The sequence below is a fragment of the Haliotis cracherodii genome, unplaced genomic scaffold (assembly GCF_022045235.1).
Source record: "Haliotis cracherodii isolate W230 unplaced genomic scaffold, xgHalCrac1.p SCAF_32, whole genome shotgun sequence".
NCBI lineage: Eukaryota > Metazoa > Mollusca > Gastropoda > Lepetellida > Haliotidae > Haliotis > Haliotis cracherodii.
In genome coordinates, this window is record NW_027266289.1 from 203,541 (window position 1) to 211,501 (window position 7,961).

The following is a 7,961-nucleotide window of genomic DNA, read 5'->3' on the forward strand; positions in this document are numbered from 1 at the left end:
TGGTTTTGGATGACTTTTTGTCTGAAGCAAAGAATGACAATCGGATTTCCCGTCTGTTTACCCAAACCTCCCACCACAAAAATGTCATTATCTTTTTGCTATTGCAAAACCTCTTCCCGAGAGGTAAGGAATCTAGGGACATTGCTCTAAATTCTCATTATGTCACACTTTTCAATTCGCCAGTGGACAGACAGCAGGTGAAGTTATTCGCCAGAAGAATATTTCCTGAAGACATTGGTAAATTTATGACTCTTTATGAAAGGGCTGTTGAAACCCCTTATGGACACCTTACAGTGGATCTCAAACCCGGTACAAGTGAGAAGAATAGATTACATGTCAACGTCTTGACAACCAACGACAATCAACCTGATCACAGTGCTTCACAACAACAACAACAACAACAACAACAACAACAACGGGTAAAAGATGTCTCTCTAGCATTAGACGTTCAGACAGCTCCTGACATTCGTGCTGATCACACTTCAACTTCCAAAGAAAGGTCTCTTAGCTCTGACGACGACAACGTTGAAACAGCATCCATCTCGAGTGACGACACAGGACCTTTTACAATGGCCACTGCGTGTACTGACTGCGGCGTATTGATAGACAATATGCACGATCTACAGCGACATATCAGATCGTGGTGTCCAGCAAACGACGACTTGAAATGCAAAAGAAAACGTCTCAGATACGAGAGTGACGACAACGGTGACGACGATGAGGAACGACTTCCTGAACAGAGAGGTGGAAGTCTCGCTGTCAAACGTCGTCGCTGGAAGCCGCCAAACACCGACGTGGATGCGGAGGAGCGGCAAAATGTTGGTTTACAACGCATCTGGAATCGTGTGTACAACATCAAGCACGACGCGATGAAACTCAAGAGGAAAAAGTACAGACAACAGGGTCGAACAGAAGAATGGATTGACAGAAAAATGAAACAGATGTGGGAAAGTGAATTGAACGACAGCCTCAAAAGTGTCATAGAGTTCGCCCAATATTTTAGACAGGCGCCTCTATTTCAACCCATCCTAGACAGCCTGAGCGATATGGATCCTGGAACTGATCAATCTATTATCAAAAACAAGATCGCTCGTTTCACGAAAACTGTGATGAAAGACATTCTGACTCGTGTAGACATACCCGAAGCAGATAGTGACACTGAATCTATCTCAGCCGCCGATGATGGCGATGACGAGCAGAGCGAGCAAGAATAAAAACCTTGTTCTCGTGTTACAACCCTTCAGTCGAGATTTTGTGTTACACGCAACAATGACACGGAAGAATCGGTCACCAAGTCGAGGTAAAGGAAGAAGATTTGGACTTATCCATGTATTGAAAACACGACCTGTCATTACGTCAAAACAGATTTCTCTAAATGACAGCTCCCTGGCGTCAAAGAAACGCCTGGTCGTATACATCAGGAGACCGGTCAAGTTGGGACCTCCGGGACGCAAACATCTATAAATGTCACAAAGTTGGTCGTCTCCATCAGGTGCATCCGAGTGGTGTATTTCATGTTGAGAATAAACGCTTTAAACTTTTCTAAAATCATTCAACCGTCAAAGTTATTAATTATTTTGAAAATCGTTGAAATCACTCGAACTCTACACTTGTAAAGACATGCAGCCTGTGCTGTTAATAAAAGCCTTATTACAGTTTATATTTTGTTGTTGTTTTAAGTCATATTTCTATGATGTCATACATATGGTCAATATGCCTCTGGAAAGCAATTATCTCTGCAAGCCGATCACACGACAGTTTGCTTGTGTTTTTTTTTAGTGTCATACATTTACTAACACCAACTTGTCTGTCGTAAAACCACACTGTTAACACTTCAATCAACGAGAACCGTGAACCTACAGTGAGTGAGTGAGTGAGCGCTTTTAGCAATATTCCAGTAATATCACGGCGGCGGACACCACAAATGGGCTTCACACATTGTACCCATTTCGGGAATCGAACCCGGGTCTTCGTCGTGAAATAATAGAAAACATATACAATAATTGGTATCAATAAACTTAAGAAATTTTGATTTGGTAAAATACAATGTATAACGCTTAGCATTGATTTTTTAAATTTTCCGACTCGCAGACGAACTCGCATTAGTTTTTTCGTTCAAAATCGAAATGGATGTTAATCAAGTGCTATTCGATAGCTAAACTACGGAAATATGCATATATGAAAATCATGTACACGTTGCTGAGATGATCGTCTGACTTCTGAATACTTTTTGGAAGATATTAGACATAAACACAATTTATGAAAATTATTCTTATAACTGCAAATTAACACGAATATACACTCATACTGTAAGTAGGTCAAGGGTCATATGTATTCGGGCAGTGTTTGAAGTAAAATGCTCGAATTTCAACTCGTGAAATAGTCGTTCATTGGTTTCTCCTGTAATTACAAATACTCTGAATGAAGCATAATAGACACATACTTTAGACTTTAATTCTCGTGCAAAACACTGTATTCTCCCACCGAATATCATGTTTCCCACTTGATTTTGTTATAACGCACAGAGGCGAGGTTTCCAGCTAACACCCCTGAAAATAATGCTAGGCGTCTTATAGTGAGGGTAATAGCGAGTCGTACACAGGCGTGGGTTACAAGATTACAAGCAGTTTCGCAAATTGCTACTCACTTTTCGTGTAACCTGTATGATGAGATATGATTTTACTTGGTGTTCACAGGAAGAATATACTCTCCCCTCCCCTCCTTTTTTATGTTTCTGTGACAACTACAGACACCCTCCAATGTAATAAGGACGTATTATTATATATTGGGTCAATGGGTCTGGTTTACAAATGCTAAAATCGAACTTGTTCTTTTTTTTAAAGTGCACAGTTAATAACAAGTTTGGTATTTGTAAGCCGAATTCATTGGCCCACTGACATAGTTTATCATGTTGTCGTAGCGTTATGACCGCTTTGTGAAACAGCATCTAATTAAAACGGACACAAACACTATTCAAATTGCTTATTAGGGAGAGACCCGGCGCTTATAAAAGACTCGGCTCTCATTAGACACAGCATCCCGTGTGCGAAATGCGCATCAGTCGGAAAGCGGTAGCCAACCAGCATAGTACATGTACCTCTGCCACAGGCCAGCGCCATATGACGATTCGTCACATCTTTCACAGTCTATTCAAGATATTGCATATGCTTTTCATCCGTTTCATGTTTGACAAGTCTGCACATTCTCATAAACAAATGTCAAAGCATGGTTATGGTTCATAAAGAAAGTAACCTCATACGTGAAAATCTACTTGTTTTGGCGTAGTTATCCTTTGTTTACATTGGTTGTACGGCTCCACGTGCTCTCATCGAAGCCCAACGGAGAGCTAGCGATACGGTCACTTTGGTGTATAAATATATATTGTCATGCAACTCACTGTCGCAGGTGCAGTATCATATCTATATAATTATGCAAAACAATATGCCTCCTCCCAAATACTTGCATTAGTCCGTTCTATACTGATTTCTGAAAAGGCGCGCTTGTTTACAAACAAGAGAAAAGTCCGATCACGTGATATACCAATTAGGCTGTGGCAGAGTATTATGTGACGGAGTGTGAGCGATGGTCTGTTGATAAGACTATTCCCCTTACCACTGTTTAAAATGAAGATTTAATTACAGTTGTATTTGTAATGGTATTCTTTTCTAATGTTTGATGCTTTCAATAACTAAAATTAAAAACGAAGATTACTGAATTAAATTTTAGTGACATAAAAGTGTAAGAATTGCATTGATGTAAAATCACTAAACATATATGTTTGGTTCATATCAAACACTTGTTTGAAGGAAAGTATTATCTGAAAAGTCGTGTCGTACAATGAAAATAGACACGAGAAACGTTTTTGTGTTTTTGTTCAAGTGGCTTAGCAACAGCATCGGATAATTCTACAATAGTCTAATAAACTTCTATAGTAAGCAGCAAAGATTTTGCTTGTATAATTGAACAATAAAATGTCTTACCTTCATCTCATGGTGAAAATCCCGCTCTCCAAATATGATGTGACACTTTTAAGTCCCTGGATCCATCACATGTTTCCCATAATGTTCTATAACTGTCGGTTGCTGATGTTGTTTACATTATTGTCGAGGTAGTCTTGAATATATATATTTCATTGAATGGAGGAACAAATGCCACAGGTTTGTAAGAATTTTGGTTAATAATTCGAATGGTCCCTTCGTTAGTGTTTATAAGATATTTACAAATTTCTTTTGTTCGAAAGTCAGTCGCGATCAGTGATTTATTCACTACAAATTCACATTCTAAATAGTACCCACGTCCTCTTCCAATTACTCCTCGAATGAAATCGTTATCAACACGGAAACTCATATCATTTTTGAATTTAACAATTCTTTTTGGGGTACGCAAATCGTACTTAGATATGATCTCCCTTCCATCCATTTTTTTTTTAAATAAAATGTATTCAGATAAAATTAAAAAATATTTCAAAACAAACTTAATGAAATTTCAAAAAACAAAATACACAATAAAAATAATAAACAACGACAGATTTGACTCAGAGGTCGCAAGTTCACGAAGTCATGTTTCTGAACTGAGGATGAATATGGTGGTTACACACCCGAGTCTTGTACGATCCTTCGGAAAATAAATACACAAACACAAACCGTTCTTGCTGAAATGTCTGTGACCTCTCTATTTGCATAAAATGAAAGTTCAATCTTTGATGATCGTCTTGACACACACACACACACACACAAACACACACACACACACGTCATGATTATATCACAGGATAAATAAGTGAAACCGTTAAATTATACTTTCTTTGAGAAAAATCAACTCTTGCAATGCTTAGCAAAGCCCTTAGTCTGTTCCTAAAATCACAATTTTAATACTCTCTCTGTAATGAGTGTGCTGACTGTCCCACGCCTTTTGTATGTACATGTGTATACACTACATGTTTGACATTTGTTAACTATACCTTATTTCCTCAATATTAGAAGCCGGTCTGTATTAGAGAACCGAGTTCTATTGTAGGTAATAGTTGTTATAGGCTTTTATTTTTTCTTCAGCTAGTCAGATGACTCTATTAGCGGTTCGGCTTCAAATAGAGGAACTACGGTAAGCCTGCAGCTTTCAAGAGCCGTATAGAATATCGGGAGACACAGCACTGCAGCGTTGTCATACGTTTTGTTGTGTTTTTTGTTGTTGCTATATTGGGTATACTGTTTCAAACCTATTTGTTCCTGTAAAAAACCGTCTGATGTGTTTTCCGAAATGTTGCGAATTCGAAGCTAATTGCTGCTCCCTACTGTCGAAAGGATCTTGACATTGCATCCACATCCCTAGAACTTGAGACAAGCAAAACTTTACATCTGTACACTTTCTCATATATTTGAGATGGGTGGCGACAAGATGCATTTCATCTCGACTCATGCATAATAATAAGTTTTGCGTATATCTTAAATAAGATTTTGGGAAGTCTCTTTCAAAAGAGCGGATTTGCGAATCATGGCGTTCACACTAATCTTTTGATGATACTACATCGAATTTCAGATTTCAAATTGGCAATGATCCTCAAGGTCTGAGTAATCAGATTTTAGACTTTAATGTATCTCGTCAAGTGAAGGATATTTTCATCTACTTCCTGTCCGAAATTGACAGTTTCCAACAGAAAAGTTTCTCCATGGCAGACGCAGCCCCGAATGCGCATGGAGAAAAGGTGCAAAAAGGCGCCAAAATGCAGTCGCAATAACATTCCATTTCGCGCGCGATGTCAAGTTTCCATATAAGGATATTCATTACTATCCATTGTTATTTGTTAATGAATGGTCAAGTAATAAGTTGCATGGTTGCATCTGGTCAGTTGACTCTGTATTCATCCAATTAACCTTATACGCCCGCGTGTGTGTGTGTGTGTGTGTGGTCAATTAAAGCAATACTTTTGTGAAACAGTGCGTGGAACAATGAAACAGACTATAAGGGGGTCTTGCGACCAAGCACAGTGTTTTTTCAGGTTATCTAAGTTGGAATCTCGCTTCGAAATTATGGTATAGTCTGTATTAGAAAACTGTTTCACTTAAAAGAAAATTAATTAGATATTGAGTTACGACAAGTGGGTTTAAATTTATAAGTTAGTTTTTGAATTTGTTTCAAGTAATTAAAGAAATTTAGAATACACCAAAAAAACACTCTAAAGTCTTGAAATCTGACAAGTGTTAAACGTTTCTCAACCATTCCGTTCCAAGCGAGCAGAGGCCTAACACAGGCGTAGTAAACAATTTTCCATATAAGGACTTTCATTTCTACATTGTTAGATTTTGTTGTTGACAAGGTTAATGTTTGAAATATCAGTCCTCGTGTTACAAATATGTAATGGAATTAGAAAAAGACACACACGCACACAAAAAAACTTTTCATTTTGAACAATAACCTCACTGTTTTTTTTTCAAAGTTGAGTTAATAGTACGAGACTTCCTTATATGTGAGGTTGGGGCGTTAACTCATTCGCCTTTCAGTTGTGTAAACAAACCCATACACTTCTTCCCGGGCTGATATTCTCAGCAGACGCAGCCCCGAATGCGCATGGAGAAAATGTTAAAAAAAGGCGCCCAAATGCTGTCGCAATAGCATTCCATTTCGCGCGAGATGTCAAGTTTCCATATAAGGATATTCATTACTATCCATTGTTCTTTGTTAAGGAATGCTCGAGTAATTAGTTGCATGGTTACATCTGGTCAGTTGACCCTGAATTCATCCAATTAACCTGATACATCACTTATACATTTACATATTAATGAGTTATCTTGCCTATTAATGTGGGATTGGTGACCTTAGTTTCCATATAAGGATATTCATTACTATCCATTGTTCTTTGTTAAAGAATGCTCGAGTAATTAGTTGCGTGATTGCATTTGGTCAGTTGACCCTGTACTCATCTAATTAACCTGATACATCACTTATACATTTACATATCAATGAGTTATCTTGCCTATTAATGAGGCATTGACGTTGACAACACCCCTCCCCCACCACACGTTTCAAATACGCCCTCGTTGATTAAGGTATTTCCTTTCAAAACAATCTCGTATTTACACAAGTGTTTTTCCTTTCAACTGTCCGGAAACGCTTTGTTGATACAACTGTTATACGAGGTTACTGGTCAAGGTTATACGAGGTCATTGATCGCATGACAACACCCCCCACCCCTCCACCCCCCCAAGGTCAAGGTTATGTGACGTCATCAGTCACGTGAGGTTACTAGATGCGCTTGTGACGTCATCAAATGAGGATGTGAGGATGGATACTTATCACTTATCTACAACTTATTTATCTGGGATACATCAAGTCGGTGCTGTCACACCTAGAAACATAAGGTCACATCTATTTATCTGGGATACATCAAGTCGGTGCTGACACACCTATAAACATAAGGACACATCTATTTATCTGGGATACATCAAGTCGGTGCTGACACACCTAGAAACATAAGGAGATATCTATTTATCTGGGATACATCAAGTCGGTGCTGACACACCAAGAAACATAAGGACACATCGATTTATCTAGGATACATCAAGTCGGTGCTGACACACCTAGAAACATAAGGACACATCTATTTATCTGGGATACATCAAGTGGGTGCTGACACACCTAGAAACATAAGGACACATCTATTTATCTGGGATACATCAAGTCGGTGCTGACACACCTAGAAACATAAGGACACATCTATTTATCTGGGATACATCAAGTCGGTGCTGACACACCTAGAAACATAAGGACACATCTATTTATCTGGGATACATCAAGTCGGTGCTGACACACCTAGAAACATAAGGACACATCTATTTATCTGGGATACATCAAGTCGGTGCTGACACACCTAGAAACATAAGGACACATCTATTTATCTGGGATACATCAAGTCGGTGCTGACACACCTAGAAACATAAGGACACATCTATTTATCTGGGATACAT